This window comes from Pholcus phalangioides, unplaced genomic scaffold (assembly GCF_987345545.1).
Source record: "Pholcus phalangioides strain wild (caught in Gottingen) unplaced genomic scaffold, Ppha-v1.0 ptg000010l_1, whole genome shotgun sequence".
Classification (NCBI taxonomy): Eukaryota; Metazoa; Arthropoda; class Arachnida; order Araneae; family Pholcidae; genus Pholcus; species Pholcus phalangioides.
The window spans coordinates 36,578,612-36,603,993 of NW_028301603.1; the positions used below are offsets into that span (position 1 = coordinate 36,578,612).

Genomic DNA, 25,382 nt, shown 5'->3' on the forward strand with positions numbered 1-25,382 from the left:
AAAGAAAGAAATAATGTCGAAGCTAATGAAAGCAATAATACTGAAACTAATAAAAGAAGAAATGCCAAAACTGATGAAAAGAGTAATACCGAAACTAATGAGAGAGAAATAATATATTAGAAATTAATAAAAGTAATACCGAAACTAATATTTCTTAAGGCCAATACAAGAGGACGCGGTAGATTTTGCACATAAATATTTAGCAATATTTGACAAGAAATCAGAAATCGCAGGGGGAGCTAACAATACTGGAGGACCAAATAATAATAATTAATAGCATGCCAACGGCCATACTATGCTGAAAACACCGGTTCTCGTCCGATCACCGAAGTTAAGCAGCATCGGGCGTGGTTAGTACTTGGGAGGGTGACCACCTGGGAACACCGCGTGCTGTTGGCATCACTTTTTTTTTTTAATGCGAGCCGATCTCCCCGTTAGAAAGTCTCGCCACAGAGAGCAACAGTCCTACAAACAGTACAAATATTTAGTCACTACACATCACTCACTTCACTTCTGAGATATAGATGGCAGCACTGAAAAATCATACACAACACTAGATACGCACTCAGACAGTTAGGTACAAGCACTTACACTTCCGGCACAACTCACTAGGTAGTAAATTGCCTATGGCAATAGACCTGAGTTGTGCTCGGTTTGGAAAAAAAAAAAAAGAAGTGGAGGACAGTTTGTTCCATTCAATTATGGTATTCGGAAAGAAACTGTATTTAAAAGTGTCTGTATAAAGGCAAAAATTGGTTTTAATTTTTTGGGATGGTCAGATCCACTGAAAACATGGGAATCTAATGAAAGAAATAATACCAAACTAATGAAAGAAATAATACCAAACCAATGAAAGAAATAATACCAAACTAATGAAAGAAATAATACGAAACTAATGAAAGAAATAATACCAAACTAATGAAAGAAATAATACGAAACTAATGAAAGAAATAATACCAAACTAATGAAAGAAATAATACCAAACTAATGAAAGAAATAATACGAAACTAATGAAAGAAATAATACCAAACTAATGAAAGAAATAATACCAAACTAATGAAAGAAATAATACCAAACTAATGAAAGAAATAATACGAAACTAATGAAAGAAATAATACCAAACTAATGAAAGAAATAATACCAAACTAATGAAAGAAATAATACCAAACTAATGAAAGAAATAATACCAAACTAATGAAAGAAATAATACCAAACCAATGAAAGAAATAATACCAAACCAATGAAAGAAATAATACGAAACCAATGAAAGAAATAATACGAAACCAATGAAAGAAATAATACGAAACCAATGAAAGAAATAATACGAAACCAATGAAAGAAATAATACGAAACCAATGAAAGAAATAATACCAAACTAATGAAAGAAATAATACGAAACCAATGAAAGAAATAATACGAAACTAATGAAAGAAATAATACCAAACTAATGAAAGAAATAATACCAAACTAATGAAAGAAATAATACCAAACTAATGAAAGAAATAATACCAAACTAATGAAAGAAATAATACGAAACTAATGAAAGAAATAATACCAAACTAATGAAAGAAATAATACCAAACTAATGAAAGAAATAATACCAAACTAATGAAAGAAATAATACCAAACTAATGAAAGAAATAATACCAAACCAATGAAAGAAATAATACCAAACCAATGAAAGAAATAATACGAAACCAATGAAAGAAATAATACGAAACCAATGAAAGAAATAATACGAAACCAATGAAAGAAATAATACCAAACCAATGAAAGAAATAATACGAAACCAATGAAAGAAATAATACGAAACCAATGAAAGAAATAATACCAAACTAATGAAAGAAATAATACCAAACTAATGAAAGAAATAATACCAAACTAATGAAAGAAATAATACCAAACTAATGAAAGAAATAATACCAAACCAATGAAAGAAATAATACCAAACCAATGAAAGAAATAATACGAAACCAATGAAAGAAATAATACGAAACCAATGAAAGAAATAATACGAAACCAATGAAAGAAATAATACCAAACTAATGAAAGAAATAATACCAAACCAATGAAAGAAATAATACCAAACTAATGAAAGAAATAATACCAAACTAATGAAAGAAATAATACCAAACTAATGAAAGAAATAATACCAAACTAATGAAAGAAATAATACCAAACCAATGAAAGAAATAATACGAAACCAATGAAAGAAATAATACGAAACCAATGAAAGAAATAATACGAAACCAATGAAAGAAATAATACCAAACTAATGAAAGAAATAATACCAAACTAATGAAAGAAATAATACCAAACTAATGAAAGAAATAATACCAAACTAATGAAAGAAATAATACCAAACTAATGAAAGAAATAATACCAAACCAATGAAAGAAATAATACGAAACCAATGAAAGAAATAATACCAAACTAATGAAAGAAATAATACCAAACTAATGAAAGAAATAATACCAAACTAATGAAAGAAATAATACGAAACTAATGAGAGATAATGTTAAAAACTGATTAAAATCGTACTCAAACTAATTAAGTAATAAACCAAAACTAATGAAAAACAGGATCTAATATTTCGAAGTAACCCGAGAACTGACGAAATTTTACAATTGATGAATTGAAAAATTCTGCAGCACCTATATGAAAATTCAGAATTAACAAAAGAAATAATTTCGTAATGATGAATATTCATAATTCACGACGGAAATATTTCCAGAATCGAGAAAAATTCACAGAATGGGAAAGAATTGATTTTACAGTTTTTAGAATTAGGGGGGGGGAATTCTGAATATTAATGAAAGAAAAAAAATTTAGAATTATTAAAAGAAATTTCATATTTATTCATATTTTCAATGGAAAAAAATAATAATTTCACAATTTATGTGAATTATTTTTTAATGGAAAAATAGACCTAATAATAATAGAATAATGGGAAAATATTTCAGGAATATAATGAAAATTCAAATTTGAGAAAAGTAATTTAAGGTTAATGAAAAATATCTTTTTGATGAAAAAAAATAATTACGGAATTATTGAAAATTCATTTTTAATTTTAAAAAAAATCTCAATAAGTTGCATTTTCAAATAATAGATTTATAATTATTATTATAAACAGAGTTCCCTGTTTGACTCAGAGCCATGGGCCTCGTTGAACCCACCTGATAAGACTCTACTGTGTGAATCCAGATACCGCAGTATGTCTTGTTGGCCCTCGGACTTCATGGAAATTACTTATTGGTCCGCAATGTCTCAATGGTTGGAGACCCCTCCCTGCTTTAAAAAAAATCGCAGGCTTCCAGTTCGAGAACCACCGTTCTATACGTTTAGGGAGTCCAATAATCGGGGTCTTTACCAGGTCGGGTCGCTGCAGGCTGGTCTAGTGCCCCGGTCGCTAAACTAGAGGAGGTGCCGAACTGGTCCTCTAACTCAGGCCTCTTCAACCCGTTGCTCGCGAGCACCACGGTGCTTCCTGAAGCACCCAGAGTACTCGAGAGCACTTGATCAACGTTCCAATTAAATACCTTGCACAAATTGCGTTATGAGATTGAAATCATCCTGTCATCCATCATTTCTATTTCATGCATTCGTATGTCGAACTTGCCGAAAAGGGTGCTCTTCTTTTGATGATGGATGCATGCAGTGCTCGTGACAAGAACAAAATTGAGGACCTCTGCTGTAACTCATACATGCTCAACCCATGACCCGCGGACCAAATGTGCCCGTCCGAATCATGTGATGTGGCTCGTGACGAATAACCGAACTACTCAAGAGGTCCACGAAAAATTATCTAATCACTTAAGTGGCCCGTGGCCCATTTCTAGATTACTTCGGCGGCTCGTGGTATATTTTCAGATCATTTAACCTGCCAGTATCACATATCCAGATCACTTAGTGACCCCAAGCACACTTCCAAATTACTTGAGCGACCCGCGGCAGGTCTCCACTTCACTCAAGTGGCTCGGTTCATTTGCAGACAAATGCAGACAAGTCACAAGCGGCCTTCGACATTTACTGTTCACTTGAGTGGTACGCGACATGTTTATAAATCACTTATATAGATGATCACTATCACAAGTAGCTCTTAACCCAATTCCAGATCATTTAAGTGGCTCGAAGCGAATTTCCAGATCATTTTAAGTGACTCAAGGTGCAATTCCAGATAACTTCAATTATCCACGGCATATTTTTGGATCATTTCAATGGCCCGCGGCAGGCACATTTCCAGGCACGATCAGCAGGCCCGTCATTTGAGGCTGGGGGGGGGGGGCAACGGCCCCTAACGGCCCAACAACCTAGCTTTTGAAAATACACTACAAATGGTATATATATATGCGTACCTTTAGTACATGCCCCCCCCCCGGAAAAAGTTGAAATGACGGCCCTGACGATCACTCAAATTGCCTGCGGAATCCCTGAACGACTCGAGACTCATTTCCAGATAACCCAAGTAACCCGCTACACGTTTACCCGTGAAGTGCGGTAAAGGTTAAACACTCTCGAAAAAGGTTAAACACCCCCGCTTTTAACACCCCTTTTCTACATCAGGCGCCGCACGCAATCCGTGCTTGCCTCTGCTGACGAATTATCTGGTTGCGGCCCTGCCGATGGAGTCTACGCGGACGGTTTCTGGTTTTGCAGTTGGCAATTTGCGGTCGATCCCCCCGACTTTCACGATATTCGGGTATGAAAGGGTAAAAAAAAACGGGGAGCCGAATTAATCCGCCACCGGGCGCCGACATGGCGGCGGAGGCGGATTCGTTGACGCCGCCGTGTCTGCGGAATGCTGCCGTGTGTTGGCTAAATCCGTCTGCGCCTACTCTGCCGAGTTCATGTGATGGTGGCATTTTATTCTTTTTTCCCCTCTCGCTTGTCAATTTCTGGCTGGCAGAGGCCAAGCCAGACGCGGCAAGAGAAACTCCCGTTTATACATCGCTCAGTTATACGACTTCCATATTTATACGACGTTTGACTTCGGTAGGGTAGCGCAATATTGGCTCCCGTACATTTTTTAGCAGTGGCGTATTTATTGGGGGGGGGGGGATAGCCCAATGTGGTAAGTTCAGTGGGGTGACAAATTTGGGGAATGAGGGGCCAAGAACATTAGTATAATGCGAGAAGGGCGGTGAAATTTGTTTTACCCACAATAAATCCGCCTCCGCCCAGACAGCGAGGGACTGGGCCAGTGAGTGACCCATAGAGTTTGGAAACACGTGAGTGAGCAAAAGAGTGACTTAGAACGTGAATAAGCATGTTAATGAGGAAACGAGTGACATGGACGGAGATACGGGGGGAGGGGCGTGGGGCATCCCCCCCGCGTCAAAGGTAGAGTCGCCTGATCTAATGCATATATGAACTGGCATCATCATCATCGTGCCCCCCCCCTCAGCAATAATGACCTTTCCCCCCCCCAGAGTTCCAAGTCAATCTCCGCCTATGACGAGTGACCTACAGAGCGAGGGAGCAAGCTGGTGAGTGGCCTAGACCATCTTAAGAGCATATTGGGCTCCCGAGCACCGTGATTCCTTGAGGCCCCCTCAACCTTCAACCTTCCGAGACGTGTTCACATTTTCAAGAGGCCCCCCCCCCTCTACACTTGAGCAGCTCCGTCTTCCCACCCGGGCAAGGCCCAGGAGCCTCGTGATAATGCTGCAACCTGGTTAAAATTTCCGAGATTGATCATGTTAATCGGTACGCTGGAATTTATAGTCAGATGAGGTCCTCAAAAAAAAAAAATCAATTTTCTCCGAGGTCGTGATGCTGTTGGGACGGCCCTGAACTTGAGGCCCGCGGGCTCTGTCCGGGTGGGCCCATGCGTTAAGATGGAGCCGTCTAGAGCGTGCGCAAACTTGTGAGTGACCGAAACAGTGTGCGAGCATGTGAATGACTAAAAGAGTGACTTTAACGCAGATTTACTTGCAGGAGTTGGGGGGGGGGACAAGCGGGTTATAGCACAGGGTGGCGAATTCAAGGAAACAGGAGTCAAGAAGATCATGCTAAAAAAATAGAAGGGCGGCAAAAAATTCGTGTAGCCCACGGGCGGCGATACCGTAAACGCACTTCTGCATTTTAATTGTTACAATAGTTCATTTATTCGAGGCAAAATCGTACTAAATTTATCATTTTTTCCCGGTTATTATACATAATCACCATTTCGTATTGGTAAACATGATCAATCGGTTTCACTGCCATTGAGGCAAAGTCTCAACCGTATATAATGAACTCTGATGTAATGAAATTTTTCCGAGAACATCAGTAACTCATTACCGATAATAGTGATCTTTCATTCGACAAATTTTACGATTAAATCCCGATATAACATACACTCATTTAACAAATTATTTGATATAACGATTTTTTACAAGATCACGTGCATATACAATATAAGACCTCAATATAACAATCTCCTATTCAACGAATTCTACAATCGGACTCGGATATAACGAACTCCTATTTAATGAATTTCGCGATAGTGGTGGTGCCATGAACTGTCATTTAACAAATTTCACGATCACAAATTTTTTTCATCTTCATCAAATTCACCAATTACACCAAGGCAATGCGCATAACCATCGGTGAGAAAAGAATAAATTCCCATTTGTTAATAAATGGAATAGCTTACCTCCGGGGGGGGGGGGGGGGGAGTCGTGACTTCTAACACAGCTGGCGCATTTAAAAAGAAGTACGGTATTCACGTTGGGAGGAATCGAAAAGCTCTATCCATACTTACAATAGGACAATCATAATCTTTGCTACGGGCAGTGAATTATACAGGGTGTCCTGCAAGTAGGGCCGTCTTAAGAGTATCATGGGCCCCCGGGCCAATTGATATTTCTGAGGCCCTACCAAAAAAATTCTCGAAAATTTCAAGTAGATCAAGTTATCAAGTAGTAGTGTGAGGCCCCTCTTCGCGTGAGGCCCCCTGGCCGTACCCGGGTGGGCCCACGCCTTAAGACGGCACTGCCTGCAAGTAGTAGCACGACCTTTATCTCATTAACCGTCCATTGTAGAGGTGTGATTCCGATTCAAAAAATGCTCAACAGGCGTTCAAAAAATTACCCTGTGCCAATACAGTGTGTAACAAAATAAAGAATCTAAATTTCTATACAGCCCTCTTCCCTCGTGTTCTAACTTCCAATTAGAAAGTTGTTGCCCCTGTCTCTTCTGATGCGAACAAAAAATATCTCTTGTGTTTCTAAGTGCAATATTCACTGAGATATTCGAATTCGAAAAACAGAGGAAATTTGGGAAACATTAGCGTTGAATGCGGACAAAACGGGTTTTCACTTGAAATTGCACGTAAAAACATGGAATTTTTCTTTTCTTTTCTGTTGGTATCAGGAGGTACAGAGAGTACGGGGAGGGGTATCAGGAGATACACAACGTCTTTCTAATTCAGCGGTTCTCAGCCGGTGCTCCGTGGAGTCCTTGGGGCTCCGTGTGCGCTTCCCAGGGGGGGGATGATAATAAAATAAATCAATAAATTTGATAAACAAACAAAAAAAGAAGCCTTAAGGATAACGTCATACAAATAATATACTAAGCAGGGCTCCTAGAGTTAAACAGGGCTCCGCCATAGAAATTATACACCGAGTCAGAAAAGGTTGAGAACCGCTGTTCTAATTGGAAGTTAGAGCAAATGGGGACCATCTAAAAATTTAAGATTTTTTTTTATTATTTTGTTACACGCTGTATTTTCACTCTCAAAACTGGTACTGGGTAATTTTTGAACGCCTGTTGAGCATTTTTTAAACTAAAACATTACGTCTACGACGAACGGTTGATGATATAAAGGCCGTGCTACTACTTGCAGGACACCCTGTATAGTATTAATTATTAGTTTATTCGTTTGTTCTTCCGTGATATGTGCTTTTATATCGGGATGCTGCATTTTGGTTATATTTGGCATCCATATTTTTTATGTCATGTTTATATTATTACCCTTTTAAGCTCATGGCCCCCTATGGATCACATTTTTTTTTCTCGTGGCCCCCCTGTCCTATCCAAGCCCCCCCCCCCTCTATTCCTCATCCAAAAGAGTGAGGTACTTTCTATTTTTTTTATTGTGAATGAAATCAGATCAATCTCTGGAATCCTGGGTAGGCACGGATTCAAATAGTGGAATATCATCTCTATGCCAGGAGTCAAATTATATGGTGAAAAACGGTCTGTGTAAAACACGGGACGATCCAACGAACCCGCACGATAAATTATTCACGCGACATTTCGACGGGGCTTCTTGAACGTCGTACAAACGAGGTTCCACCGTGTGTATTTAAGACGCTCGCCAAAAATATGCAAATTAGCAGCGATATTTCCTTTCTCTCTGCTCTATTTTCCCTTCTTTTCTCTCTAAAAAAGAAGCAAACCTTGGCCAAATTACGACATTCGAGATTTAAATAACCGCCATTTAAATTAAAATGATATTTAACATGCGCCGAGAGGGGGGTTTTTCCATAACCGCGGATTCGATCACTTGTCGTAGGAATCGGGTTCAAAAACCTCCGGCGCGTATAAAAAAAAAAACCACCAGCCATAACAAAGAAGACGGCACGTCTGCGTGCGGTCAACCAGACATCTTTTTAGGCTTGGGTTATTTTGTTAGTAGTGAAAAAAGCCGAGTTTGTGTGTTTGGTGTGCAATTCGATCCTGCTCTAAGAGGTTGTTCAACCTCTATCTCTGATGTTTGATTGCAGACAAGGAAATACCAAAGATTTCTGGTAATGTGCAAATGTATATACCGGAACCATATTCTCCGATTAGTCCATAAGCATCAACGACGTTAATTGGATCGCTGTATTGTACTGTTTTTGGCGGGCTAAATGGACATTAGGGTCAAGACCTTTGTCTATATCGATGAAGACATTTTAGGGCAGTTTCTCAACCACTGGACCATCATTGATTCATCTGTTTCGTTTTTCCTCATTTATTTTCTGTTTGTCGTATGCAGAGGCGTTAGGGGGACCGTTCGAGTATTACGTCATCATCGATGGGGGGGGGGAGGGGTTTCGATAATGCTTACGTCAACAACCACCCTTTATAAAAATATGAAATATTTTTAATGGCATCTTACTCGGTGCCCCGAAAAACGAGAAAAACCTTTGAATAGTTTGTGGGCACTTGGAGTAACACACCCCCCCACCCCCCCAATTGATAAGTGCTCTACAGATTTAGTGATCTCTAAATGTTTCGCGGATCCAAGTGCTCTGGAAATGTGCCACGCATCACTCAAGTGATCCGTAATTATATGCCGCGGATCACACTTAAATAATCTGAGAATGTGTGCCGCGGGTAACTTGAGTGATGTAGAACCGCACTGGGGGGGAGGGGGGCACTTAAGTGCTCTAAAACTACGTCACATGTCACTCAAGGCATCTCTAAATGTGTCACGGATCGCTTAAATGTTCTGGAACTGTGTCCCGGGTCATTTAAGAAAGATCTGAAAATGTGCCATGGGCCGCTTAAATGTTCTGGAACTCTGTCCCGGGTCATTTAAGAAAGATCTGAAAATGTGCCATGGGCCGCTTAAATGTTCTGGAACTCTGTCCCGGGTCATTTAAGAAAGATCTGAAAATGTGCCACGGGCCGCTTAAATGTTCTGGAATTGTTCCACGGGACACTTAAGCGATCTGTAAAAATGTGCCGCTTAGTTCATTTTTACAAAATTAGGTTTGAGGAGGGCAGGCCGTATCTGATAACCACCAGGGCCATATATGTTCCGCGGGCCAAGGGTCATCATGCAATTTATCATTATATGGCTTAGAGGGTGGGTCGCAATGAATTTATTAAAGATAAATTTTGAGTTCATTAGCCTTCAAATAACATCGAAATTAACAAAAATTTATTATAATAACATATAAAAGTATTGTCTCTTCCGAAATTTCAAATTTAAAATAATATTTTTTGCATTAAAAAATAAATTTTTGATCGTGGGAGGGGGGGGGGTGCACGAGAGGGTGCACGAGGTGTAATACCGGGCTTAATCAAATGTGGAAGCACCGAGCCAATCAACTCTAGGGACGCTAACAGTAAGTATTTTTGATTAGTTTGCACTCGTAAAATTTTAAAATTTGTTTTTTAATAATTAATTTCTTTAAGATTCTCGTGAATCATATTTTTATTTAATGAATGCAAAATTTACATTCAAATTTTTACACGATAAAGTTTATCTAGAAACTTTGATCAGTTTTGATTGTATTACTCAATTCATGGTTCTTTGACTTATAATCCGGTAGATGGCTCTTGTCAATTTTTTTTTCTCTATTGTTTCCTGAAATTTTAATTGGTTTGATATTGTCAAAAAATAATTCGTCAATGAAATAAAATCCATATGTAAATCTTGAATTCAAAAATTTAGAATAAATAAACTAACTGGTTTTTTTCTTTCAGTTACGCACCTGCAGCGAACTAATGATAGAAGATATAAGACGACTACAGGTGCGTAAATGTGTGTGAGATGAGAGTTCTCCTTGCTGACTTGGCATTCAACTTTATTTGCATGCAGTGGCAGCTGTGGCGATTCCTATTTGGTGATCAGTCGGCCTTTGACGTCAAGAACGTACGCGTCTTATGTGAAGTAGATCTTAAAAAGCATTCCCCGTAATTACGTTCGAGATGCCAAAAGTGACAAGGTAGCAGTTGGTCGGTTGGTAATTGTCATTTTGTGTGAGCTGGGCATGATAATGTTCTTACTGACTATAAATGCATCTCAAAGCAGAATTGACACGTTTCCACTGTACAAAATTTTTCACCTTTTTACACTACACATTTATACGAAAAAAAAATCGAGTTTTTCTATATAATACAGTCGACGCTCGTTATAACGACACCCCACGTTGTAGCGACCATCCCATTACAACGACCGGAAGGACGAGTCCCAAATGTGTTTTCATAGAATTTGCATCATATACGTTTTACTTTAGATATAACGACCTTCCCAATATAACGTCCTTTTTCGATGAGACAACGGGGGTCGTTATATCGAGTGCGTCTACCGTGTATAAATTTAGATAATATTTCGAGCTAAGGCTTTGTTAAGCAAAGCACTTTAATTTTGTTAAAATCAAAGAAATGCTTGGCCAATGTACTGTAATCCCGTTTTACGGACACTAATAGTTTAAGAATTGCATCCCCGTGCAATTGCCAAAATCCTTGGCCCTATTTATACGGCTAAACAAAGCCCTCCAACCGCCCAGGGAGGATCCAGGATGCCCTGCTCTTCCATGGACAACATTCTCCGTGCCGAGTAGCGATCCAGAACGCCATCCTACTTCATTGACGAAATAGGACGGAGTCATGCCCAATTAGGAATTCAGAGAATAGTCCTACCTGATACACAAAGTCCTCCATGCTTCAGAAGGCTGTCCAGCTTCAAAGACAAAGTACTGAATGCTCCAGTAGGGAATAAAGTCTTCCATACCCCAGTGGGAATCCAGGTAGCATTCCTACCTCACTGACTGTTCTACGTAATCCAGTGGGGGAACCAGGGGACCATCCTATGGCCTGTGGTGATATAGGGCACCATCCTATTCTATTGACAGTCTTCCACGCCTCAGTAGGGATATAGAAGGCCATCTTACCTTACGCACTAAGTTCTCAATGCTCCAGAAGGCGGTCTTACTTCTTGGACAAACTCTCCCATGCTCCAGTAGGGATCCAGATAGTCATCCTACGACACTGATATCCTACCTCATGATCCAGCAGGGAACCAGAGGGTCATCTTACTCCATGGAGAAAAAGCTTTCCATACCCCACTAAGGGTACGGGCAGCCATCATAATCAGGATGCTGAACAGGCGCGGTTTCAGGGCAATGTGTAAGCAGGGGCGATTTATTGTGTCGGGCAGATGTATCGTTCCGTATTTTACGGGGCAGACAAATTTTTCCCATATTATTTGGCTCTCTTCTCCCGCCCCCTACCCCGGATCCCCTCTGATGCCGATAAGGGCTTACAGTCGGCCCAAGATATTTCAAACGCTGGCTAGTACTGCTAAAAACTTTCTTGACAGTCCAGTCCAGCTCCGCGAAAAAAACAAAATCAATAAAATTTCTTTTGGACAATCGCCAAAGAATGGCGATTTTTTTTTCCCCCACCATCTATCTCTACGCGTTTCGGAAATCCGATCGATACGAAATCCGTGTTATCGGTGATTTATATGACAGCGTATACAACGTCTCTTTGACGTTCCAGATGAAACATTATCGAGTCGGACGTCCTTCATATGACCCTGGATATAAAGTCACGGGCTCAATGCTTATCTTGGATTACGTCCTCGTCTTGGAATCGTTGCCTCTTGGACGAATTCCAAGCATTCCTAGGGGATGTGTGTTTAATAATAATAATGACCAGCCATATTCCATAAAGTTGCTAAAATACACGGAAATCTGAGAAAAAACTGGTTTTTTGAGACAAAATATCCAAGGAAAGCGACATGACTTCCTGATCATGTATTCATCCCAGAACAAAATAAACACTGTAAAAGGACGGCCGAGACGACATCTTGTGTTTACAAACACGGTTATAGTAATAATGCATATACAAAAAAAAAAAGAGAGGAAAGATTCAGGTCGTCGAGCATGTATACGGTCCATACCAAGTTGCGAGGTCGTCACTTAGTTATGAGGTTTTTTCGCATTTTTCTTCTTTTTCTCTCATTGGCAAATACATTTGCTCCGGGTGATGACTTTCATGTGTTGCCCTACTTTAACAAGTTCCAGCCGAACACAAAATGCGGCCAAGGAAGTCGTTGCCATAATCAGAAACGAAAATCTTATCTCTAGAATATATTACGCCTATTGAACAATTTCACTATTGGGTTGTTGTTTTCTTTTCATTTTAGCGTCTTTAACCAGTTGCTCGCTAGCACAGTGGTGATTCTTGAAGACACCAACAATGCTCGATATCTTCTATATATATAAAATTGATTTTCTGTGTGTCTGTGTGTGTGTATGTTCTCTATACAAATCTACAATTTTAGATCGATCGTCGCCAAATTTTGCATATATACCAAATGGGACCCGACTTGAACGATAGGCTACTTTAAAATTTCGTCAGACCAGGGCAAATGCCCCAAATGGGCAAAAAACTGTCCGGCAACAATGGTTTTTGGGCCTCAACAATCACTTTCCGAACGTTTACTTTGGTTACCGTGGTTCCCTAGCGATGAGTTTCAGACGCGTTTATGTCTTTACAATGGTTTGTCACTTCTTTAATGCTGCCAGTTATGTATAATAGTTTATGCCTTTATAATGGTTTGCCACATTTTCAATATACTCTCAGTAATGAGGCTTTTTGAATAGACGTCATAATCATCACCATCATCGCTTTGAGGGTCAGGAAAAGGGTGATACTCATAGAAATCACTATTAAAATTGCCGATTTAACTGCATAAATGCGGAAATTTAGTGAGGGGGGGGGGGGTCCCTGCCACATCAATAATTTTAAAAATTAAATTGAATTCTCGATTTTTGAAATATGGAATTCACTTGGAGATACGAAGCCCAGAAAATTAAAAATATGAATAATTAGCCGGATCTACTTTTGAGTTGGATATCCATGTAATAACATTGATTTCAACTTTTTATTTATATCTTCTCAAGCATGAAAATTAAGTTCTCCGTATTGTCTTTTGATATTTATTTGCATAAATTCATATAGTTTAGGATGTTTTTAAAATTAGTTATGGGCCCCGTAAAGTGCATCGAAAAAATTCCACAGCTTTAATTAAGCATTTTTGGAAGCTCAAACAGGCAGAAATAGATAACTTGAAGTTCAGGGGGAGGGAATCGAAATACCTAACACCCATAAAAAAAAGGGGGGGGGGGACTATTCATTTCTACGTTTCTTTAAATTTAGATTTATTTCTTTCATGAGTCGCGCAGGACGTCGCCATATTGGTTAACTTAGACACGGTTTGCATGTCCCTCAAAGAAAGAGGGAGATATCACGTGTTTCTAACAGCCACATTGAAGAAAACCCGGGCAGCGCCGGGTATTATAGCTAGTTTTAAATATTTTCGATGGAAGCCCCGACCGTGGAATCCATGTTGAAAATCCACGTAAGAGGTCTCCTACCAGGGGCTACTCTTGGACCGTATCACCCGTGCGTGACACTAGAAGAGGCGCCAAATATGAGTTGAAAGGGTGAAAAATAGCTTCGTCTTCCAAAAAAGACATCTGTAAGGGTGGATTTACATCTACCGACACTCACCGTGTCGTGTCAGACACGGCAGACATTCTTTAACATTAACTAATGAAAATATTCATGTCTATCGTATCGTGCAGACGTAGGCAAACATTTTTATGTTAAAGAATTGTTGCGCGTCTGACACGACACGGTGAGTGTCTGTGGATGTGAATCCGCCTTAATACGTTCCACACATGAGTAGTGAATTTTTTCTCGACCCCTACCTTTTTACATAGGAAAAAGCTATACGCTGGTACAGTTCCCAAAATGTGGGTCGCAATCGCAAGGGGATCGCGTTAATGAACTGGAGCGGTCTCGACAGAAAATCCAAAATAAAAACGTCCGAACGAAAAAAAAACATTAATTTTTCGCAACGCGAGTGAAAATTCGTCAAAACTAACCAGTTATACATGTGGACAACTGAGCTACTTGCCATTCATGTATGATTTATCAAATTCGACACGCACACTAATCAATGCATCAACTTGATATTCATACGGGGGAAGGGATTTCAGAGAGATTCACACATCCGTTTTTTAAATATTTTAATGTTGTTCCAAAAATTAAAAACACACAATGGTGAGTGATGTGAGAACGTATAGTAGAAACGTCTACGTTTTTTTATCAATTACGCTAGTGTGTCGTTTATGAAGCTCTTTTTCGATGAACAAGTGAAGTTATTGAAAACATTGAGAGGGGCTCAAATATATATCAGGAAGAGGGGACGCGGGTTGAAAATATTGTTTGGCGTACACCCGGTACACGTTACAGTAAAGTGTATGGATGCTAGTGTCAATACACTTTGTGCCACAAGCATGAAAATGTTATGAATATTCAAAAATAAAATGCAACTAATAAACTAAATTCCCGACATTTTTATTTATTTTCACTATGTGAACCCTGGTAATGTGACCCTGGTTTTGATTACCGAGTTTATTATCAACTCTGCATCATTGCAATTAGCAAGATACGTATCCCGCTCTAATGCGCGGCTGTGTTGACACCTTTCCCCGTCCGTCCACTGGATTCAAATCTAAAAACGCAACGTGGATAGTTTGGAATTGCATAATAAAACAGTTCTGCTATCAAATACCGGAAAATAATTATTTTTCGAAAAACATAGTATCAAATTCTGATACTGTGTTTTTCGACAATAATTATGTAAATGGTGTACGGATACTCCAAGTCACGTTGGGAGGACCTTGATGCTGTTAAAACGGTTCTGCATAGAACCAGGGTCATCAAAACGCATGGCGGCTCATCCAAGCATAGCCCTCAGCCTGATGCCAGTAGCGCTGATGAGATCTGGTACAATGATTTGCAAGAGTAAGTTCACATACGTAAGCGGTTGCTTCCAGCCAAGTACGGGGCTCCCATAACATGATTTCGCCCGAGGGTGTATATCATTGAGACAGCACTGCATATCGAATACCCACAAAAACTCAATGAATCAGCGGTCGACTTGATCATGAAATTTTTGTGCATTGTCAATGTGTTCTCAAAAAAAAAAATCATTTGAAATAAAACCTCCCACTTCTTAGGGGGGAAAAGGGCCCGTAAAGGCTATTGGGGCCAACGAGAAAAAATATTGGCAAAGGGTGCCACACGGGTGAAAAAACCGTGCTTTACCGAACCCACAAGAAAGCTCTACCGGGGATGCGCGAATTCCGAACTTTGTAATATACATGTACAAATTTTTTTCTAAATTTAAAATATTTTACGAAATTTAAAAATATAATTAATCATTCAAGGTGATGTTGTGAATCAATGCGTATCGTGTGTGAAACAAAAAATGATGAATCGATTTCACGTATCATCTCGGAAATAAACACACACTTCCACGAGGAAGGAGGAAAAAAAATGCGCATATATTGCGAGATTTGTTTATTTTGAAATTGATTATATCAGAGGTTTTTGTGTACATTTCAGTTGCGAAATTTACATCACACGCACGCATATCATCTCCACGATCGATATCGAGTGGATATTACGATGCGAATCGGCAATTCACTCTCGTGAGAGAGAGAGGAAAGAAACGGAATTATATCAACACCGCCAAACTCAGCCAACGCTCATTGAAAAAATAATAATTTCGATCTTTACGTGATCAGCGTCTGGCGAGTAATCTCGCTATTGGCTGAAAAAATGGCGTCTGTTCGAGCGATAGACTCACCAATGTGATTATTCATTGTGTACTACCGTAGGCCGTGTCTGTTCCTAATAAATTGGATTTCATTCATGAATTTGGAAACAGTTTCGATGCGTGTAAAATAATGTTATTCGTGGTTGTAATTTTCCAAGAAACTCAATTTTGTTGATTCGTTTATCGCATATTTGGGAATGCGAGGATGAGTGTTAATTCCTCTGTGGGGCCATTCAAGTATTACGTCAGCAATCGATGGGGGGGGGGGGGATTCCGATTTGCTGACTTTTGATGACAAGGGGGGAAGGGGGGTGTTTGGATAATGCTAACGTCATCAACCACCCTTTATGAAAATATGAAATATTCTTAATGGCATCTTGCTCGGTGCTCCAAAAACGAGGAAAACCTTTCAATAGTTTGTGGGCACTTGAAGAAACATTCCCCCTACTGATAAATGCCGTACAGAGCCACTTTAGTGATCTCTAAATGTTTCACGGATCCGATGATCTCTGGAAATGTGTCCGTGCCGCTTAAGTGCTCTGGAACTATGCCACGCATCACTCAAGTCATCCGTAATTATATGCCGCGGATCACTTAAATAATCTCAGAATTTGCCGCGGGTAACTTGAGTGATGTAGAACCGCATTGGACACGGATCGTTTAAGTGTTCTGGAACTGTGCCACGGGCCATTTAAATGCTCTGGAATTGTACCACGGGACACTTAAGCGATCTGTAAATGTGCCGCTTGGTTCATTTTTACAAAATTAGGTTTGACGAAGGCAAGCCACATCTGATAACCTTCAGGGCCACACTTGGTCCGTGGGTCAAGGGTTTACCATATATGGCTTAAAGGGTGGGTCGAAATGAATTTCTTAAAGAGAAATTTTGAGTTCTTCAAATATCATTGAAGTTAACAGAAATAGATCATGGAATCGGCAATGAATTGTAGCTCCCGATCTAATTAGCCCTCGCGTGCAAAAAATGACTGTGTTGCGACAAAAATGATCAACCTCTCTTTCGCGGACACCGGCGAGACATAGAAAGTTCATCTGGAAAAAAGGGGTGGGGGTGACCGTTAAGCAGAGTTTTGAAATGCATAAGTTTATTACAGACGGGGTAATAATCATTTGGCCTTGAAAGATGTGTGACCGCAATAGAGGGGCGTCTGTTAAAATGGGGGGTTTCATTGTATTACGATATGGGCGTGACCCGAATGGCACATGGAACATTTGCCATCGACCTCATAACTTCGCCCCGAAATTTCAATAAACATGCACATCTTTGACTCCAGTTGCAAAGGGATCCCACTGATTATGACCCCCCCTCATATCTTTGACCGCAGTTGTGAGAGGACCCCACCCCCCTTTACATCTATGCAGTACAAAAATTATAACGCTTTATCCATGCAATGTTAACGTGAATATTTGCGCACCTCGAAGTTCGAAAACCGACTTCAGCCGACCACCACTGTACCTCCAACGGGGGTTCGAGTATGAATCCTCGCTGTGAGAGTCCAGCACAGTGTCCTCGCGACGGCACGGCGGTTTTCGATGTCAACTGTGTGTAGCATGTGAGAAAACACAAATTAGATGTTAGCACTCTGAAAATGTATCGTTCGCCACCAAAACAGCCCATGGAGCTCATAGAGAAAATGATCTGTGGGACTCTCCCCTTGAGTTTTGAATAATTCTCGTTTATTTGTTGTATTATTCGGAATAATCATCATTTCTCTGTAGTTGAAGCACGGCTATTTTGTTCTATTATTGTGAAATATTGCCACGTATGCGGGGACCCCTTCAAGCGCGTTCCTGTGTGGCCGCATCTGTCGCACACCCCCGGGGCGACTCTAGTTAATTTAATCGAATACTAAATATGTGTGTTTTTGATAAATAGCCATGGTCGTTTGCAGTGCATTTATGGCGCAAAAAATGAAATCAAAACAACATGGGTCACAGAGCCCTGTCTGCTCCTACCCTGCCTTGTGTGAGCCATGGTATCAATTCATGACCTCTTGGGGCAATTATCGGTCCGCTGTACACATACAGCAGTCTAATGCCTGAGCGAGACGTGAAGAAACCAAAAAAATTTCTTATTTTCCCCTGCTTTTGTAACACGGGCTGCGTTTCTCTGAAACAAAATTATTCACGTCTAACACCATCCGGTTAAAGCAAAGTTAATGCATGGCAACACCAATCTCTCATATCATTTATTCGAGATCAAATGTGGGGCTTTCTGATGATAATTAATACTGAGCGTTGGAAAAGAGCAATTCTTTTGAAGTTCTGAATGCTCAAAATATCCAAGTTTTATAGATCACGCCCTGTGAAATTCACTAACAAACTTAGAACTATGATAAAATACGCATTTACAGCATGAAAATTTCGAAAAGACCTTTCACAATTAACCGTTAATTCGTACAACGGAGTGACCATCTCCCTAGTGATCACTCATATTAGTCTGTCAACAGACGTAATGAATAGAGATGATTTGGAATTGATTTTGATTAATTATAAGAATTCAAATAGCTTAAGGTTCAACTAATTGGTTAGTTATTTATACAAATACAATCTTATTGGATCACGTTTGCTAAATTAATAAACAGCTGAAAATTCTCACCTATATTAGTTGCTAATTATTAATTCGTATTGGTGAACGGAATGAATGTGTAAAAAACATAACGAATATCCCGAAATTTGAGTCTCGCATTATGATCAAAAGATGGCAGCAGAAACAAATTTCTAAGATTCAGTTATCGAAGAGAGGTACGCCACCCATACGTATAAGAATACACTCTGTGAATACACTACAGGTCCAGGTCCTTATGTCGTTGGTTCTCCAGACCATATTTGCTCGTTGCAGACGTCATCTTAGTTATGTAATTTCTGAGTTGGGAAGATAATTTTAATCGTTGATTTGAGCAATAAAAGTCAAGTTGGCCTCGTTGAAAATACGTAGGAAAACTGGGACATTTTCGCAAAAAAAGTCGGGACAGCCAGAAAAAACCGGGACTGTCCCGGCACATACGGTATGTATGGCTACCATATTCAGACCTCCCCTTGTGCTGGTGAGATGAAGACCACGAACTAGGGTTAACAGAGGTCCTCCTTTTTGATGTCATTTCAAGCATCCTCCCTGTTAGGGAAAATTATTATTTTTGTGGTCGGTTTTATTAGTCAGAATAGTGCACCATCTGTTGTGCCAATTGGGAGAAGTGACGTTGCCAACGGTGCGTGTGCAAGCGTCCTCCTTTCTCATTTTTTCGAAACTCGTAACCCTATCACGAACCTTGCCCTCCAACCCTGTGCCATTCAAAGAAAGTCCACAGCCCAGGCACGGATCTATGGGGGAAAGGGGGGAGGAGATGAGGGTGATCGCCCCTCTGGGGGGGGGGCGCAAATCACCCGCAATTCAATACAAGCAATTGATACAAATTGTCTGTATCAATATTTTTACTTAAATAACCAAGTAAAAAAAATTTCGACTAAAAACCGAAGAAAAACGGGGCATTTTTGACAAAGAGAAAACCCTGACTGTCCCGGAAAATACGGGACAATGCGGGACGTATGGTCCACCAAAATGAAAATCGCCCTTTCCTACAGCCACCCTAGACCCCCCACGGCCCCCTGCGCAGAATAATATTCAGCGTGAAATAATGCAGCATAGTTGTTCCAACTTTTTTTTTTATGCACTTGTCCCGTTTTTCCAACGATGCTTATTTCAATTTGGGATAAAATCGTGAATAAACAGTATTTCATAACTTATAAATTAACATTATGATAATCATGGCTGTATGAATACAAATGTCCCCCCCAAGGCCTTATAATACTGTACATTATATTAAATATTCCTAGGCCCTGTAAATAGGAATATTCCTTCATGGCTATAAATAATATATCCCAGTGGCCGCTAGTCACAAAAATTCTATATGGAGCGAGCCAAAATCGTTTTGCATTGTATTATGATCTGGGCAGGGTCCGATTTCCACATAAGCAAGTGGGGAGATGTCCGTGAACCTCATAGATTTGGGGGGGGGGGGCCCAAAATTTTTAACACATATTCCTTCGCAAATCAGATATTTTTGACCCAGGTGCTGTGGGAATCCCACCAATTTCCGCTTCGCCTACGGCCTATTGAAATAAAAATCGTGCCTTGGGTCTGGGTAATCTCTACAATTTTCTTTTCTTCAAATCATTATCCACATTATCTGTATGCAGTACAAAAATAATAATGCTCTATCTACGCAACATTAACGAATTTGTGCTGTGAGCCTAACCGATATCTTTATACCGTTCAAATCATCATTTGAGGTTCAGCACAGGATCACTTTTTCGAGGGGGGGGGGCGAAGCACATGTATTCAATGTATGTATATATATATATATATATTTGTATATACATATACCATTTTTAGTGTATTTTCATAAGCCAGGCGCCCCCCCCCCCGAATGACGGGCCTGGTTCAGCAGTTGTACTTGGTAAATCGTTTTGTTTGCAAATTCTGCAAAAAATTTGTACTCTTGCGGGGGATCGCCGCAGCCCGGGGGATGCCCCGGACGCTGAACCAGAATTCACCCTTTAACTGCTTCACTGGGTGCACGTTTGATAATGTTTTTACAGTTTTGACTCTGAAAGTTCTTCCTGAAAGATAGCTAAGGAAGAATAATATAAAATGCTCCGGGAAGCCCCCATGTGTCGATAAGTTTGACCAGTAGTGTATCATGTCGAACGCCCTACTTATGTCAAGACATGCTGCACAGACGTAATCTTTGTAGTTAAATGAGCCAATTATGAATTCGGTCACCCTGTGCAATTGGGTTACACAGGAGTGCCCTCGGCGGAAGCCATGTTGCTCAGGTCGGATGATGTTATGTTGATTAAGATAGTTATCAAGTCGTGTTTTATATATACTCTCAAATAATTTAGAGATACAAGAGCAGGGCCGTCTTAACGCATGGGCTCAACCGGGCACCTCAAGAGAAGAGGGGCCTCAGAAAAACGAGAAATAGTTGAATTTTTCGAGAATTTTCCAGATAGGGCCTCAGAAAAATCACTTGGCCCGGGGACTCATGATGCTCTTAAGACGGCCCTGTGCAAGAGAGAAAGCTGATGGGTCTATAACTTTTTGCAATGAGACGATCCGTACCCATTTTATGAATTGGTTTTATAATAGAAAGCTTCCAGATGCGTGGAAAATAGTTGATTCGGAGCATTCTGTTGAAGAGATTTGTGAGAGTAGAGATAATTGGAGGAGGTAAGTTTTTAATAGCGTATTTGGAGATTTCGTCATGGCCAGTGGATTCCTTAGTTTTGAGTTTATTAATAAGGGTCTCAACCTCGTCCGAGGAGGTTAGCTCTGTTTCACTAAATCCACATAGAGCCGGTCTTGGTATGCTCAGGAAATCTTGAAGTTTCCTCTGATGTTCGATGATAGATGGTTGATTGGAGTTCGGTGAGAACTGCTCCTCGTAGTTGTTGGGCAGTACTTCGGTTATTTCACTTTCGGAGAAGACAAATTCATTTCTTTGGTTTTTGATCTTGTTGATGTTGCCCCCTTCGACCTTGCAGTTCTTCCAGGCCCTCCAAAGCGATCCATCCGCTGCTGTAGCATCTTCTATAAAGTTGGAAAATCGTTCGTTGACGTAGGCTGAAGTCTCTTTTCGTAGTTCTTTGTCCAGTCTGTTAAGAGCTTACTCTTTCTTTGTCCATTCGCCTCCTGTGATGTTGCCACATTTTCCTGATCTTGTTCTTCAGTTTGATCTTGTTTCGCAGCTCTTGGGAGATGCCAAATCTGTTATCATTATCTGTTACATTGGAAGGAACCACTGCTTTGGTGGGAGCGGATCGGCGCCTGAAAAGAGAAATTACCGCCCAGCTCAAAAAAGTATGACCGTCCCCTACAGCGTATGGGGCCCTGATTTTGAAATGTGTTTTTTTCCCCTTTTTTATAACTTACATTATCTCAATTTTAAATTACTTAATTATTTTTACTTACTTACGAATATATTATCAAACTGTTTTGGCAAAAATAGTGATTCAAATTTTTTATTTCATATAGACCAATTTATTATGCAGCTGATAAAAATGGCTGAGAATTACTGTGTTTATGCTTTTTTTTTAAAGAAAATGTATTTGATAATGTTTATGAAGTATAGATGGCAGCACCACTTATTAGAATAATGTCGAAAATATTTTAATGGTTTTTTTAAATAAATGTTCACATTTGGGAATGACAAATGTGGGCTTGGTCCCACAAGTGAATGATAAGTGGGGGGGGGGGGTGCATTCAGGGCCGCGACTAGGGGAGGGGGGAAGTGGGTCTGGTGCCCTGAGTGCCGGAACAGGGAGGACGCAAATCCTACATAGAATTTTCTCGGGGGGGGGGGGGAGTTGCGGTCTCTCCTGCAAAATAACACTATAATCTCGGCTTGGTGGAGGGTTAGAACTCCAATCCCCCCCCCCCGGGTGCAGGAAGCCTACGGGTGGGAAGCTGACGGGGCCCCAGCCGGAAACGATTTGCTCATCATTTATTTTCCTCTCCCACCGACTTCACTGCGGAGGGTGCACGGGCGGAGATACGGGGTGGCATCGGGGGTAGGGGTGGTGTTGCCTTCTCCAGCGTCGGAGGTGGAGCCACAGGCGGAGATAGACTTTCTTTCAAACCGAGCACAACTCAGGTCTATCACCACCTATGGGCGATATGGGCGATTTACTACCTAGTGAGCTGTGCCGGAAGTGTAACTGTGTGTTGTGTACCTAACAGTCTGAGTGCGTGTGTAGTGTTGTATTTGATTTTTTTTCAGTGCTGCCATCTATATTTCAGAAGTGAAGTGAGTGATGTGTTATGTACATTTGTACTGATTGCAGGCCTGTTGCTGTCTGTGGCGAGACTTTTTAAAGGTGGTGGGGATGGGGGAGATAGACTCTCGCCTTGAAGTGGGGAGCCACAGAAAACCAACTTCAGCCCACCACCACTGTGGTGACGGTGGGGTTCGAAACCGGGGTCTCGCGACCACCACAGCGGCGGCGGAGATAGCCTTGGAAGTCTGGGGGTGCGATGATGATGATGTCAATTAATATATACATTAGATCATTCGACTCCACCTTTGACGCTGGGGAGGGTGGCAATGCCCCCCGTATCTCCGCCCATGGGTGGAGCCTACTGATCGAATTAATGTATATGAATTGAAATCATCATCACCCCCCCCCCCCCCAACAATCTTCATCGTTTCCTCCCCCCCCAGACTTTCACGTCTACGGAGTGAAATTCTGTGGCCCTTTAAAAAATCGGAATGGGTCAGGTTTACCAGATTCGAAAACTGAAAGGAAAGGAGGGACGCGCCTGCGCGTGCACAGTTTTAACGTTACTTTTCTCAATTTTCAGAACAGATGGCGCCACTAAGATTCAGAATAGAATGGTTTTCTTTTCATCTTGTTTTCGTTGTTTCTCAATGGAAGAGAAAAAGTCAGCATCCCCATCAATAGCAAGAGCCCCCACATCCTGGAGCATGGGGGGGCCCCCCAGGCTGGGACTTTTAATGCCCTCCCCCGTCCCGATAGTGAGCTTATAGTGGGATTAAACAAAAAATTATGAGAATTTGCCAGTGGCGTATTTACAGGATGGGGTGGAGGGCTTAGCGGGCTATAACCCAGGGCGGCAAGTTCAGAAGGGTGTCAGATTTGAGGAATGAGAGGCCAAGAAAGTTAGTGGAATAATATTAGTAGAAAAATAGTAGAATGGTGGCAAAAATTTGTATCAAACTAAATGCTAAATAAATCCGCCTCTGCCGAGACAGTAATGACCAAGGTTAGTGAGCGTTTGACCTAGAGAGTTTGCAAGCATCTGATCTAGAGCATATTATGGTCCAAAGAATGACATGGAGCAAGGTCCTCGAACATTTTTCCAGCACACATTCCAGCAGCGGACCACGATCTGGTTAGAACGAGGTCAGTGAGTGATCTAGAGCGTGTGTGCAAGCGTATGAGTGCCCAAAAGAGTGACCTAGAGCGCGTGCAAGTACGTAAGAGACCAAAACTGTGTGTAATCACGTGAGTCACCAAAACAGTGTGCAAGCATGGGTGAGAGTGACCAAACGAGTGACTTAGAGACACAACATGCAGGAGATGTGGGGGGGGGGGGAGGCCAAGCGGTTTATAGCACTAGGCAAATATAAGAAAAGAGTTGTCGAGAAAATTAAAGTAGAATGGGAGAAGGGCGGCAAAACCCATAAATGAACCTCTGACCGGTGCCACCATCTGCCTTTGTTTGCCATCACTTAAAATAGAGTGGTAGCGCTTTCTGCTGTCTTTTCTTTTTGCTTTGCTCGCTTTCTATTTCGTCTGGTGCCCATGAGTGCCGGGGAGACGCGGGGGGGGGGGCGCCTCGTTATATTGAAAGTTCGGAATCAATGACCGAAACAGCTTCAGAGTTATCGGAAAACCGGAATCAAAATAAATAATTGCAAAATTGGGACCCTCAGAGGCCCGTAGGCATGGCCCCCACATCCTGGAGCAGGGCCCTAGGCTGGGATCTTTTGCGGGGCCCCCCCGACCAGACTTTCACGGGCGTCTTTTTGATAAATTTATGGCGTGAAAAAGCAAAAAAATTGTGAAAATTGTCCCGGGCCCCAGGCTAGAGCCTTGTCAGCCCACCCCTCGTGGAGGCCATGCCCGTAGGATCACCTACTAAGGCACCGAGTGCACTAAAAAACTGCATATGTAGATATTTCTTCATATGCCATCAGGGTTCCGTGTACAAAAGCCTCTCCACGGATAGTAAGCAGACTTTCAACACACGATACTAATACAAACACGAGAATTCGGAATCAGTCTGATTCGATTGTGTTATGAAAGGCAGATGGCGCCACATTTCGAACACGATGCATGCATTTATATAATATATTAATATATAATATAATATATTATATCACACCCCAATTCCTTATAAATTCCCCAGAGCACCAGTTCACCTGGTGCAAATATATGGTTTAGTGGTATGTAGCAGTAGTTTTCCGTGGGTGCCACTGGTTTAGGGGCCATTCAA

General features: G+C 40.9%; 1 non-coding gene across 1 annotated transcript; it reads left to right on the top strand.

Moving 5' to 3' along the window:
• Positions 1-280: 280 nt before the first annotated feature.
• On the top strand, positions 281-399 carry LOC149081367 (5S ribosomal RNA). Its single transcript, XR_016193484.1, has one exon. It is a non-coding gene; the product is annotated as a 5S ribosomal RNA (ribosomal RNA).
• Positions 400-25,382: the final 24,983 nt, after the last annotated feature.